We start from the raw sequence: 15,400 nt of genomic DNA, 5'->3' as shown, positions 1-15,400 counted from the left end.
AAGACTGTTAGCAGCTGGCAGGAAGGTAGAGCTTGTTTTTATTTCTTGTGCACATTTCCAGCCTCAGACTCTTAATGGAATTTTGGAAAATATTGATAAGCTAAAAAAAGCAGAGTTAAATAGTGCTTGAAGTACAGTGCAGGTGACACAGTGCAGTCAGTTACCTTTTGAAGATATCTAACTGGGGTACTAAAATAACACTTCTTGTGTTTTAAGGGCCCCATTATTTCTGTCTTCATAACATAAATGTAAAAAAGGAAAGTGCTAAAGGAGAGCCATGACAGTCTGAGCTACCCTGTTCTACCCAAGTGCCACAACTGATGCATTATTTGTGATGTCAGAGCCTCCAGAAGAGTTATATTGTAAGATAAAATCATCCTTCTGCAGCAGCCTTCACCTGCTGAGTGCTGCAGCCCCTGGTTTGCACACAGGGCCCCCGGGAGCCAAAGGCATCCAGCTCCCTGCATGCCAGGTGGGAGCAGTGCTCTGGCTGCAGTGCTCCTCGGGACAATGCCAGCTCAGCACTCCTGACCTTCAGCCACTCGTTCTCATCTCACACTGTTTGTTTTGGCACAACTGCTTCTTCCCAAGGCACCCCCTGAGGCCACATGGAAAATGAGATCAGTGAACTGATCTGTGTTAAAAATAAACCAGGAAAAAAAACCCCAAAACCATTTTACCAGGTGGTTGAGAAGCAGCTGTTTGAGTGCCCTTGGCACCCCAGGAGGGCAGGTGGAGGGGCTGGAACTGGCACTGCTGCAGGACATGGCACATGGCATCCCATCCAGCACTGGGGCCTCCTTTTGGATGATGGCCTCAGGGTGGCTCTCAGAGGGTGGATTCCTACACCAAGCAGCTGAACACTGTGACTGCAGGGGGGTATTCGGGAGGCTCAGATACCCTAGATATCTTTTTCTCTAAAGATAGGCAACAAACAAAGGAGAAAAACAGCAGAGAGATGCAGGAATTGTCGATGCTATGCTGTCCCTGATAGTGGAGAGACATATTTGTATCTGGAGCAATGAAACTATAGTCTGTCAAAGAACAGCTTTTCATTATTTCTTTTTTTTTTCAAAAACTAATATTTAGCACTTTGTCTGGCTTGACTTAGCAATTTTAAAACATAATATAAAACCTCATCAGTGATTTAGAATCACAAGTCCTGGGGCTCTGTTTTCTGAGCAGCTCACTCTTCCTGCAAAATCACAGAGTACCTTCAGCTTGTGTGGAAATTAATAGGTTCTGTTGTAAACACATGTCTAGGGCCTGCTTATGCTTTTCATTAAGCCATCATGAAATAGCTATTGCTAGATAACACCAGCTGTGGCCATTTTATCCTGGAAAGCAATTGGGATGTTTCAGTTAAACTGGAACCAGGAACTACAGAAAAAGAAAAATCCACACATGGAATTAATTTGAAAAGAGCTAATCAGAGAAATACCAAGCACAACCCACAGTATTTGCTATATTTTTATATGGTTTAACTTAGGTTAAAGATGTTCATCTCAGGGTGACAAGGCCAACTTTGGCCTTTATTCTCTGAAACTTTACACAAAATATGCACAACTATATTCACCACGAGCAGCAATCCCTACCACCAGCTTCAGCTGGTCACATTCATGCCATCTGGAAGTTACTGTTTGGCCAGTAAAATGAACTATTTTTGTTGTTGTTCAGGGAGTAGGAGATTCCCTAAAGGGTGTTGTAAATTTAAGCAGTGGCTCTGTATTTAGCAATGATTTGGTTCCATGCTTTTAAATCTGCCCTCCTAGCATATGTGCTTACTGGAGAATAAGACTGCTCAGATTCATATGTTTATTTATTTACATTAGTATAAATACAATTTAATGTCCTAGTTTATAATTAATATTTCAGGAGTAACAGTGAAACAAAAGGAAAACCAGTCTCAGTGTCATTGAAATAATTGTCATTCTTGATATCATCTCTTCCATTCATCATTCTGGGAATTTACCCACAGCTTTCTCCAAAATCTTAATCAAACAAATATGTCCTTCACTGTGCTTGGAGAATCAGTGCATCTGGACCCAGCTAGGGAGCACACTGCAGAGATTTCAAGTCTGCACAGTGCGTGAGCTGCCAGCTCTGCCTCTCTTTATCTGACCAAGAATAGCCTGCTCAAACGCCTTTGCTAAGCCAAAACTGTTGAGAGGCAGTCAGTCCCTTGGGAATCAAGCCAGGGTTTTTCCCAGTGACAGATATATTCCATCTTCATCCTTATTAATGGAACATTTATAATTGATTTCCTTTGTTCACCCTTTCCCTTCCTTTTGTAAGGAAGAACAAAAGTCTAAACTTTGCTTTCTGTATGACAAACATGAGGGAATTCCTTACGGAATGTTAATCACACAGTGGGAAGCACTGAGGGATTACCTGGCTTTCTATTAAATTACAATTCCATTTCTACCAGTTATTGAAATACATTGTTTCTTCTGAAGCCTAGACAGAAAAATAGCATGTAATTAGCGTGGATTCTTCTCTGAAAAGGTGAATGTACAGTTACAGGACAGCTCACACTACAGAGCTGGAAAATAATAAACCTGATGGAAAAATCAGGACACAAATCCAAGCTGTATTTTCTCTGGCAGCAAAGTAGGTTTTAGAGGTTCCTGCTTTCTATTACTGCACCTATGGCACAGTTCACTGCCTCTGCACTTGTGCTAATGTGACTGTTTTAAGGCTGTGCTGTAAACTAAATAAGTGAAACAATTTTAGGAAGATTTCCCCACAATCTCTAAATAACACTGAAAAATGCTGTACATTAGCAAGACCCTTTAATGAAGAGGCCATGGAAACACGCTGTGCATCAGCTATTAATTCAGAGAAGTGCACTCAGGTAGTACCTCTTCCTCAGAGCTCATCTGCTGATTACAAGATGCTGGAAATATGGATATGATGTTAAAGGAAGCATTGCATGGACTACCCCTACTTAAATTTTAGCCCCATGCTGAAGAGGACTGAATCCAGTTTTAAAAGGTGTTCCTTCCCTGTTAATGTAACACAGTCAAAGCAAAATTTTTGACCTTTACTGAGAGGCTGGTCTGACTCTGAACTGTATTGGAGTGATCTTTGTCTTAATTGCCTCTGCACACAGCGATATATTTTCAGTTAATTTACATCATGAGAAAACACATGGCTTGGAAATTAAGCCCTTGCCTAGGAGTAGGAGTCAAGTATTATCCAATATGATTAACTGAGAAACTTATAAACTATTCTGGTTCTAAAATGCTTCAACAAAAAAGTTCCTATCTGTTACTGTTTTGCTTCATCCATATTCAAGAGCAGCTCCATATGAAATCTCACCCTCCTGTTTTGCACTTTTGTTTTTATTTTGTGATAACTATGATCATTTGGGGGATGATTTTATTTTTTTCCCAGCCTCTGGATCAATATAGTTCTGCTACCTAAAGCAATAGTATAAATATCAGTAAACCAGCAGGGAATTTGTTTAAATCTATAGCAGCAATGATGTCATCTGGCATCATCAGCTGCTGCTCCAGTAGGAGACTTTTTCAGCACACTTCTAATGTTTTTCCTTTTAGCTAAAAATGTGGCTTGTGGCTTTTTCAGAGGCCTGAATCCACAGTATGCTTTACATTCTCTCTGTGTGACAAAGCTTTAGGGCAGTGCATAAGGAAATCTGGTTGCTGTCCAAAGAAAGACCTGTGCTCTGCTATAACGATGCAATATTTCTAGAACTTTACATTTTTGTCACAAATATTTCCTTCTCAGCTGGAAATGTGTGGTGTTTGTCTGGCTAAATTATATTCAAAGGCTGAATCATTATAAATTCCCAGTTATAGAAGTGATGATGGGAATGGTAACGAGACTGTGCCTCTCAGAGAATCACGATCTCAACAGCTTGGTCACACTAAATTTGGGATATCTCTTTTGAAGCTATTATCCAAGTGCTTTGTAATAACCATTAAGGCAAAAATCTGCCTTTGTGTGCTGTCAAGCTCTAACAGCCCATAGTTTTGGCAGTAAAAATATCAATACTAATCTCAGGCTGTAAATTGATGCTACAGAGACTTTGGTGATTTATGAGTTCCCATAAGACTCTTGTCCTGTCAGCGCAGGGCAGAGATACAGCTCATAATCAGCAGCCCGCAGGTTAAGGTCTCTGTGTTGCTAAAAAAAAAGACCTTTATTTATTTATATTTAGTCCATCCAGACCCTTTTGAGCACAGAGCTTCTTGCAAAGATACCATTGCCTGTGCTCCACTGACCATGAAGCAGAGCTGCAGAGGCTGCTGGTGAACCTGAGCAGGAGTGAAGCTCTGAGCCTTACCCTCCAGCCTCCTCTCATGCTACCAAAGAAAACTCAGGTGCTCAGGCTGGGTGGGATTTGTGAGGTTTTCCAGCCAGATGTCCCACCAGCAATGGAGAGTACAGGTTCATTTTGCTTTTCCTACACTGTGCCTTCTGGCTGTGCACCTGATCAGCCCGAGCAGCATCTCATTCCAGAAATCCAGACCTCTTCATAACTCTGCACTAAAATTCCTTGTAGCTGCATCTATGGATGACATGAAAAGTCTTGCAGGGTTTTGTTATTCAAAGTGACTCTGTATTCTATATTTTAAATTGACATTGAGATAAATTGAATTCAAGCCACTTTAATTGTGGATTAGAATAAAATAATGGAATCTAATTTAGTAAATCAAAACTACTTTAAATTCATAACTTTGGCCAATATATATTCATTTCCTGAACATGCTTATATAAATAAAACTGAAAGCATCATTTTAGCAGGTAGGCACCCAATCAAAAATTACAAAAAGTTGCTTTTTACCAGGAGACTAACTTTTATTCATGGCACACTGCTTTTTCAATGGCCAGAATTTTAGAGCAGGAAAAAGGATTATGTGACCCCCACTGCTGGAGATGCACTCTAACAAAAGGTATAACAAGTACAATGTCCTTGCAAAGTGGAACAGCTATATAAAATTGTTTCTTTATAAGTAAGATAAATGAAAACAAAGCATTGTTGCTAAAACAGGCTAATAGCAAAAATAAAAAGTGAGTTTCTCTGAGTTCTCTGTCTTTAGGCCCAGATACTATACATGACTACAGAACAAGGAAGCCTGAACATACTCCCTCCACATGAAAGACACCTCCAATGATAGGCAGCACCAGCAATGCCAACTGTTTGTGGTGCCCAGCCCCCATCATTCATATGTGTCACCTCACAAACGTCACTACCCTGGCAAAATTGGGTGGTGTGTGAGGAAACTCAGCAACTTCACCAGCAAACATTTGTAGAGTGGGGCATAGATGAAGGTGAGAAAGACTTTGTCTATGAAATTACCTCAGTTATACTCAGGTAATATAATAACCTTATTCTCATTTACCTTATTCTGAGTTTCAGAAGGCAGCAAAAAGGTTTTGCTCTGCTTTGCAGTTTCATTCTGAATCATCCCTATGGCCAGGATTAATCACGGACTAAGGAAGGAACAAGAGAGAATACAGAGGACAGATTAGAAACTGAAGCAAGCTACATGGCATCATGCAAGGTCTGCTTTCAAGGGGCTGAGTGGCTGTGAGCTGCATTTTGCCACTCAACTAGAGCAGACAGAGGTGCAGCAGGAGCTGTTTGAGGAAGCAAGGTCTAATGTGATATGAGCCATGAAGTGATCCCGCCTGGATGATTCCCAAACACTGCAGAGACACACAAAGCATCAGGTTTGCAGCCTCTGTGTGATGAGAATCCCACAGGGTTTGTGTGCTCACAGATGCTTACAGACCCTGGTAATTATGCAAACCTGCACGTTAGTCAGCCTCATGCAGAACATGGGGTGCAGAAGCAGATAACAGGCTTCAGACACCCTGAATTTTTCCCCATTCCACTTGTCCTACTCTTTAGTTTGAACCTCTTTATGCATCTACTTACATATGAATTCATATTTGCAATAGGTTATAATAAACAGTCCTATGGCTTGATTTCTGAAATAATTTAAATGTATATACATGGATATGACATACACCACATTTTTTCTTAGACATATGCATGCAAATTCACATGTGATGATATGGCTATATTTAACATTGTTATCATTACAGCATAGTAGTTTTACAAGTCCAGAATAGGCTAGAATTTTGATTTATTTAGGGCTAAAATATGCTACAATTTCTTTTTCTTAAACAAGCTTTTTCAGTAGTTAAGGTGCTCTTACAACATGCTGCAGCATGTCTACATTGAACACTCTACATCCTTCCAAGCATACCCTTCTTAAAGCACCAGAAATAGAGGAGGTACATAAGTTATTCATGGGTTTTGCCTGTTATACACCATGTTGAAAACAGACATAATTCATTAAGTGGACACAGTGAGGGGAAGGGAAATTGGTCTCTCTTGGGAGCAAATGACCCTGCTTGGCAGGGAGGAGGCTTCCCAAGGACAAAGCAAGACTGCTAGGAAAAGCAAGAAGAAATAAGAAATCTCATGAGCTGGAAAACTATGGTATAATTTGGATTAGAAAAATGAATGGAACAGCAGATGCACAGGTTCCTGAAGTAAAGGAAATCAAAATAATTTTGGGGAGCTAAAGGACATTGCACAACATTTGCTATAACCCAGGAAGTTTGGAAGAGCTGGAGTTAATTTGGAAGTGAGGACCCATGCCCCATGGACCAAGTAAGCAGCGTTAAGTGTGTGCACAAACCTTTCAGAGTCTGGCTTCATCCTCAGTTTTCTGCAGTTATAAAATTTGCCTTGATTTATATCTGCTCATACAAAACTCAGCTTTTTGAGTTTAAGAGGTTTTTCATGCTTCCTGAAGACCTCTGAAGGAAAATTGTAGGGATAATTTGAATTTGTAGCTGATCAGGAGTCTCCTCCAATAGAAAAGACCACAGCCACAGGGTGATCAGCTCTAAACAGTTGTCCTTTTTGGTCCTCATGGGCATCTGGTGTTCTCTTTTCAAACACACAAGAGATTATCTCCTCCCCCTACCTTTCCCAAGGGGAAGAAAAGCAAGACAGGGGGGTAGATTTTCCTATTTGATCCTTCCACTGGACACAGAAAAGAGAAAGACAAGAAACTCTCCATGTTTGCTTTCCTCCTACTCACAACTACTCCGAAGCAAAGGAATATGTTGGGTAACAGGATAGGAAAGAGCTGCAGGTAGAAGTAGAATCAGCTGATGGAGCTAATTGACTGAGCTAACTACCCTTTGAAAATAAGAAACCTTACTGCATCAGACCTCTCTGAAAGGAACTGATATCTGGCACAAAATTGGTAAATAATTAATTTCTAGGGGCTGAACCTTTGTGACTTAAAGTGATGCAGGGAGACAAAAGTCAGCAGCATTCAGACCCTCTGAAGCCCCCTTTGATCCCTCAGTATATTCATTTTGCATTCCTGCTGTACACCACCTTTGTAGGTCAACTCTGGATCTTCATTGACAATGTCCCTGCAAAGTCTGTGCAGGGAAGATGCACACTGCCCATGCTGTATTGACTAACATCTCCTGCCATTACTCAAAAAACATCTCCTGCTGAAACAAATCTGGTGTGAAACCAAGTCAGGAAGACACAAAGAAGGGTTCACATGTATGTCTTGCATGTGTGAATAACCTCCATGAGGAGGTGTGTGTGCTATACCTATACACTCCATTTGTGATATTGCTTCTTGGAATTTAACAGCATGTGCCCAAATCCTTTTTGTTCCTACCAAAACAGCAGCAATACAGAGTGCTAAGGGGCAATTTGTACCCTTGTGCAGAGCTGTGTGTACTTACTTGGGAGGCAGCAGTCTTTTGGGAAAGACCTGTCCAATGTGAGTAGGTACATCCCGGGGCACTGCCGTGTGCCAGCACGCAGCCTGGATTTCAGTAGCAGAGGAGGGGGATGTAAGGTGTCTCTCAATTACAGGAGAAGCTGCTGCATAAAACGTGCTACCACAGCCTGACATGCTGCAGCTCTGGGCACGAGAGAGGCCAGCAAAAGCTGAGCTCTGCATAGGTGACCAGAAGCCCTCCTGCCTTGTCCCCTGCCCCCTGTGCAGCAACAGAAGTTCAATTTAGCATACTAATACAGGGATTTTTCCATTATCAGCTATCTGCTCATAAATGAACCCTCAGTATTCAATGGTCTTTCTTTTTTACAGTCTATAGATTTTATGGCCTACTTTGTACTTCCAAGTGGGCTTTTTCCAGTACTAAAATGGATCTGAACCATTTTCTTCATGTAAAATCAATAGCAGACATAGAGTCCAGGTCTCTCTCTTAAATATCTAAGCTTCAACAAATTTCACTACTCATTTTTGATCTGCAGCTATTGCTCTCAACAGAGATTAAAATAAAAACAATTTAAGCTGCTTAGTGAAGTTTTTAGCTTTTAGAACAACTTATTAGGAAAATTAAATTTCTAGCTCATGATTTATCATATGATCTTTAATGAATTTTAAGCTAAAACACAGTGCTTATATTTACAACACTGTTGAGATATTCTAACCAAGTTGTGTTTAAGGCACACAGACACCCACTTATTAGAATAATGCTTTCAAACATATTGTGCAAAGTGGTAATTCTTGGCTCACAGGGCTTCTGCCAGTGTTAACACCCCCAAATTTTTGAAAGTGAAAGCAGACTGCATGCTGAACAAGGGCCTTAATGTTGTCACCATAGAGACGACACTTTGCAACCCTTATTTGTCTCCTTGATTACACCAAACAAATGCACTCTCTCTGTAGACAAATGCTTTTGGTTTCTTGAGTATCATTTCTCTAGATGATGCTTTAAATAATGTCTTTGTAGAGACATAAATATTATTTTGTAGTGTGGTGAAATTTACACAACAAAGAATACAGTAGCTCTTCTGATAGAAGACAGACAAGAATCAGTTTGAATAAATGCAAAGAAAATTCCTTTGTTAAAACACAGAGAGACAGGACAGTCTCTTTGTCTGCACAAACAAGGATGAAAGAACCTGTTATTTGTATTTGGCCAGTCAATTTGAAAACACAGGAGAGAAAATATTTTGCATAAACTAAACCAAAAATATTTTTCTAGGACTGGAAAACCAAAACCACTCATGTTTCCTTCAAAACAGGAAAAAAAAAAAAAGAAAAATACATTTTAAAACTGTTTTTACAACACATTTCTTTTTTTCCCATTTAAAAGTTCTGAAAAATTCTACTCAAATTCATAAATAGCATGAGCTGTTTTCCAGTAAATTAAAAAAAAATACAAAACAGAATCACCCAGCCCGATTCCGAAATAGCCAGAGTGGAAATCAATGCAGTGCAAAAGGGCTATGAACTCCCACCTCCAAAGCTTTCATGCCTTGCAATCTCACCACAAGAAGCCCTTGCCCTCACTCTCCACCACCCCCACACTGAGCAATTGCTGCAGGGAAGCAATTTCCCTGCTCAGTGAAGTGCCATCCATTTGTGGGGCTGCACAAGTGCTTTCTGAGAGCAAAGAAAACAATAGATGGTAGCAGAAGTCACACTTCATTTTAATTTTAAAACAATAACAGATTTCAACACAAAGTTTGGTGTCCAGACTGAGCATAGCTAAGCCTGAACAGGTTGCACAGTGAGATTGGTCAGCAAAGCATGTGGAGTTAATCTGCTCTGTGCAATTGCAGTTGTCTTTCCCAGCCTGGCTCAACACAAACCCAACACTGGACCCAAGGAGCAGAGTTCCTTAAGTTACTGATTAAAACAGGTCTTTTGTCTCTTTTTCTGGCTTTTACTCTAGTTTATTCTTTCTTGAATGAGCTTGTTTCTATGACAGCTAGGGCCATAAAACCAAAACTCCTTAAAATGCCACCTTGAATAAGCTTTTTTCAAATTATAACAATCTAAATGCATTCACAGAGATAAGCACTGTCCTGACACAGAAAGCTCTGCACTGTGACCCATGGTCCAAATCCAACCCAGAGGACAACCTGCCTGCCCTGCCACACCTGATGGCCATGGAGGGCAGAGGAATTGAAGGCAGATAATAATCTGCTCTTCCCAAATACTGTCTGCCTTTGGAGGAAGGAGCTGCTGGCTCAGCTAACAGACCCTCAGCCTCAACACTGCTCCGTGCCACTCACCATGCTGTCTGGGCTGCAGATGTTTAATAGCCACTGATTCCAGAAGCTGATTAGCTAATTGCTCTGTCATGTCAGCTTTGACCTCACGCTCAGCCCAAAGCCCCCAGCCCTTGGTGTTGATGGTATTTTCTAGAAACAGTCAGGCTGCCTGTCCAGACGAGGAAAGGCAAGTGCGAGGTAGATGGTGTCAGGGACTTGAGCTTTTGACCCTGAAGGCAATATGAATTCAACTGATTTGAGGCACTTGACTCTGTGAACTTGAGCCTGAACCCACACAGCTGGCCCAGAGGGGGTAGGTAAGATCACTGGAGCTGTATTTTGAGCTGCATAGGCAGAAGTGACCTTAAACCACCCCTCTCCCTCAATCAGAAATCATCTCCCTTTAGTGCAAATGGCACAGTGGAATGAAACCCAATCAAAATTTTAAGAGTAATTTGCTGTTGTTTCTTTTACTAGAGTTGTACAGTGAATTGTTCACGTCTGGCAGAGAAAGAGAACACAAAAAAACTCGGTTTATTTCCTCTGATATCTCTGAGAAGCAGACCTATATCCTGCCAGAAGCTCCCCTTATCTTTCAAAATGCTTTATCAGGGTGAAAAAAAAAAAAAAAAAAAAGCCCAGAAAAAACCACCCACCACAAAAACCATAAGCCCTACTGATAGCTGTGATGAGCATCCCAGTGCAGGCTGCCCTGCTGTCCCCAGCTTTGTCAGCTGAGCCAGCTCAGGGGGAAGCTGCGGGGGACCCAGCCTTCAGTGCCCAGCACATGAAAAAGGAGCTGGGTCCCCTTCTAAGCTGTGGGTTGCTGTGACAGCCACAGAAGTGCTGGCAAGTCCTTCTCCATTTCAATGAGCATCTCCATCTGTGTGCCTGAATCCAAGCACCAATGTCTACCCAGCTGTCTCCTCACAATGTTTTTAACTGGGCTATGGCACCTGCAGGGGAGAAATCCAATTTTCCCTTGCAGCAGAAGCACCCCTGATGCTCAGACTTGCTAGACCTGCAGTGATCCATAAATGGATCCTGTTTTAGATTTTAACTGGGAACAGGGATGCTTATTTTTATAAGTGCACATCTAAATTCTTCAGCAGTTGAAATAGGCCACCAGACACATACAACTGTTTTACTACCATCCTAAGGAAAATGTAGAGGAGGAGGAGTAGTGGGGATGAAGGGAAGGACAGCTGTGAATAGACAGACAAACTGGAGGAGATGGGTTTGTCCAGATACTGCTTTATGTACAGCTTGGGCAAATCAGAAGCAACTTGAGTTCTGAGGGAGAAGGAAAAGGAAATTGCCTGAGCAATTGTCACTGCTTAATCTATGTCTGATGTACTGTTTGATTGCACAGGACCTGAACAATTACACTGAGCAAGTAAGATGAAAAGCAGAGAACTCAGGGAGAACAATTAAGTCACCCTGTTCTGTTGAGCCCCTGATTCAGCTATTTGTAGCAATTCTTTTACCAGCATATGGTCCAAGTCCTGCCTGCAGATAAGCATGACAGGAATTCAAATAAAGACTACTTGAAGTGTTGCTGACAAACACATACATTGCACTTCTGCTTCTCTCCCCAAGATAAATGTAATACATGTGGTTATCTCACTCAAGCAAGTTAAGTTTAATACAGCTTATTACTGAAAATTGAACCTTGACTTATTTACAGTGATATTTGCTATCCTGGCTGTATTTGTGTCCCATGACCTCAGAGGTACAGTCTGTCATGGACTTTGGATCTTATCCCTTTTCTGTTTTCCATTTGTGACCTTCAGATGCATTTCAAATAACCCCTTACTTTTTCAGCTACTCTTCCTCTGCTTAAAAACTCTGCAGGAAGGCATTTCTCCAACTGACACTTTATTACCTCTGTAGATACTTTTTTTGGGAAATTTTAAAGGAGTAATCCACTGCCAAGCTTACTGCCTCTGCAGCACTTGCACAATGTAGAAGCAACTAATGATTGTCATTTTCCACATTCTCTGGTCTCATAGTCACGTCTCTGTCTGAATCTCCCAGGTAGAAATGGACCCAGTCTTCTTTCCCAGTGCTATCTGAGGGTGTCATGGATGTTTTAAGGTTAACCTTGTACCACATTTCTGTTTCTCTTTGGCACAGCATACTGCTTTGACAGGCTGCTGAAGATGAAGCAACACATTGGTACCAAAGTCCATGGTAACTACTCATTAATTTTTTAACATTTGCTCTGATTAGTGCCCTACAAAGAGCTACTCTGACAATCCCAGGAATAAGAAAATTATTGGCATACTTGACTTTGAAGTTCAACAGATCAAATGAAATCCTACTGCTGGCACCCACTGCTGCAGAAAACTGCTGAGAATAAAGTATTGAGCTGATATTTTGTCATAAATCCATAGAAGTATTCCAGAGTTAAACTACAATACATTTTAAGAAGCTAGAAGAGCTCTCTAGAGAATATTTAATCCCTTTTGATGAGAGAGCACTCTTTTACCCAACTCCATTTCCTTTTTCAATGAGAATTAATTTTGCCAGTTATTTTGATTAACACCTCTTGAAAGAAATCTCATGTTTATAAACTAATAATCATCTACAGCTAGGAATGCACTACAGAAATTGGAGAGTGGCAGTAGGAAAAGGCCTTATGAGAATGGCAGAGCTCTTCCACCAAACCACGCGTGTGCAAAGAACTTACACCATGCCAGGGGTATATGAGTGTAAGAGGTCTACCAAAACCAGAAGCTTTGACTGCTGAGGCATTCATAATCTAGGTAAAAGACAGAGTGTGAAACAAACTAGGGGCATTTATAAAGAAGGACTGCCCAAGGAGTTTCATTGTATCTTCTCACCTCCCTCAAAAAATTACCACTGTGAAATACAGTATGTTAATATGTGCAAGGCAGTGACCTCCAGTAGAACATGAGAAAGGCCCAAATTTCCTAGAACTTTCCTGGGAAGAAGCAGATGATGACTGAATTACCTCCACAGCCACAGCAGGTGTCCAAGCATGCCCAGCTGCTCCCAGGACTGTGGAAAGGTCCAGCTCTTGCTCAGCAGATGTGACCACATCTCTGCATTGCCTCAGACGTGCTGCAGGAGAGGGCAAGGCCATGCAGACAGACACACACAGCTCTGCTCAGCCTCCTTCTCTTTGCACTCACCTCTGTATGCTGCAGACAGGAGCTGCTGCTCAGGACTGTGCTTCCCTTCCCAGTGATCCATAGCACGAGGAGCTCAGCTGGGCAGGAGAGACAGGCCCAAGAAAAAGCCTGAGCAGCTCCTCCAAGCTGAACACCACCTTGCTGGTAGTGCAGCAGCACCAGGAGCAGATGGGCCAGCTGGTCTCCAAAAGCTGTAATTGCTCTCTAAGCTGTGACAGGGGTATGCATCCTCATGTGCTGGCGGCAGCAGGCCATTGTCAACTTACTGCTTATTTTGGTTATTATAGTAGTCTGTTGCTGAGACTCCTGTAGCCTGGTGACAAGTTACAACATAAGAATTCCTTCCATAAAGGATGTGATTCCATGATGTCTTTGGTCCATCACTGGAAGGCAGCCAGCACCACCAGGCAGTGTTGCAGCTCTGTCATTTTTATAAAGCACTCATAAGACATGCACCTTATTAAATGCTTGGAAAGTAATCCTAGTTTAAATTGATGGATGAACAAAGGAACAGCAATTTGCTGTTGGGGAATATTTTATTTGCTTTTCACCACAGGAAGGTGGATAGGAAAACAAAGTCACCCAAGTTGGAAACAAATAAATGAAATGCATTCAATTAGTTAATGGAGTGTCTCACTAAAGGTTGCACTATTAGAAAATTAAATTAGGTCTTCCCAATATGCTGAGAGTCATTAACACTTTTTTTTTTTTTTTTTTTAGAAACTGGCTGAAATATTCAGGGGATTATTTTTCATCATTGGATTTTTGCTTTCCTTGACATACCTTTCAGTCTTGATTCTCTTCAGATTCTCTTCAGTCTTAGAAACAGTGCTAATTTGTGAAAAACCTTTTTTAAGTTAAATACTTTGGTGCAATTCATGAGTACATGGAACATATTTCAGATTTTTCTAAAGGAACATGATGTCCTCAGAGATCAGCTTCACAGGCTATCATATGATTTAGTACCACTGGTTACAAAAGGACTCAGCTCAAGCATGTTTACTGGTGGCTTCCTATGCTTTTTTACAGCAAAACAACTGAAAATAGGGTATAGAAGCATTTTAAATTTGCAGTCCTCCCCTTGAAATGTCATTCCAAGTGAACTACATCCAGCTTACATTAGGCTAATTAACACCAGTGTGGCATTGCTGGGACAGCACCAGAGTGGCCAGACACACCTCGTAGGTGCAGCACACCAGTGCTCTGCGTGGTGGGGTGGCAGACCTCGCATTCCCTGCACGTCATTCCAGCTGGAATGCTGCAGTCTGTGGTTAGGAAATGCAGGTGCATGATTGGTCATGTCTCTGTAACGCCACCTAGACCCTGCTGGAGAGACAGGAAGAAGGGATGAGGATATTTCCTGCAAGTACCTACCTAATTAAGCTCACCTATTTTCAGAGCGTGCTCCTTCCTCTCTCCTTCCTCTTTGGCAGTGTATGTGATCTCACCCAAATCACAAGGTGGAAGGTCCTAAGCACACCCAGCCAAGATAGAGGGGAGCCTGCAGGAAGCAGCAGTGCTCAGTGCTGCCTCATATTCTCGATGAAATGGAACCCATCTGTCCCATAGGAAAACCCAAAGCCTGCATTAAAGGTAGCACACCAGCAGAAAGCACAGGCAAAGCTCCTGGGCAAGGGGGTAAAGGTTGAAAAAGAGTCAGCTAGGGACATAAAGGCACTTTTCTTTTTCACACCAAGAGTGTTTCTTTCCCAGGCAAATAAAAGACTCAGGTACACATGGAGACCCATTATCTCCATGTGCTTAAAACTGAACTCTTTGCTGCATGAGAACTGGCATGCCCTTATGTAAGCAAATTATTTTTATCTGCTTCTAGCCTAATAGAGACTTGACTATTTTGAGAATTCATAGGTTTCATCGCTATGGAAACTAACTCTGTATCTTTAGGTGAGTCTTGCTATCTCTGATTAGCAGAGTCCACACCTCAGCTTTTTTAAAATAAAACAAAACGTTGTATTTGCTGTTTCAGTCCCACTGCCCATTACCCTTTTTCTCACTCCTGAGTCCAACATCCTTCACAGGAAAGAGAAATTGTGATATTAGCAATGCAATGCTAGGTTACTGGTTTCCATGTTGATGAGAAGTGAGGGGATTTGCATTGATAATACAGACAATCAACACAGGACCACCAGCAATCAAGTCGACCTTGTCCAGGGGTAAAAATCCCCATAAAGAAAAT

General features: G+C 41.5%; 1 long non-coding RNA gene across 4 annotated transcripts in view; it reads right to left on the bottom strand.

The window, feature by feature from the left end:
- LOC135299103 (uncharacterized) overlaps window positions 1-15,400 on the bottom strand; it is a 43,434-nt gene that overhangs the window by 16,307 nt on the left and 11,727 nt on the right. Inside the window, exons 1-2 of one of the 4 annotated variants that reach the window (XR_010361151.1) lie at window positions 13,204-13,472; window positions 5,370-5,460 (exon numbers count right to left, since the gene is read on the bottom strand). The exons of 1 other annotated variant lie outside the window; for it this stretch is intronic. This is a non-coding gene — a long non-coding RNA (uncharacterized LOC135299103). Of the gene's footprint in view, window positions 1-5,369; window positions 5,461-5,581; window positions 5,828-13,203; window positions 13,473-15,400 lie in introns of those variants that run through there. 2 more of the 4 variants (XR_010361150.1, XR_010361149.1) reach the window with 2 other exon arrangements.

The sequence above is a fragment of the Passer domesticus genome, chromosome 4, assembly GCF_036417665.1.
Source record: "Passer domesticus isolate bPasDom1 chromosome 4, bPasDom1.hap1, whole genome shotgun sequence".
Lineage (NCBI taxonomy): Eukaryota > Metazoa > Chordata > Aves > Passeriformes > Passeridae > Passer > Passer domesticus.
The sequence above is the reverse complement of the archived record's forward strand: the minus strand, read 5'-3'. Positions and strand labels throughout refer to the sequence as shown.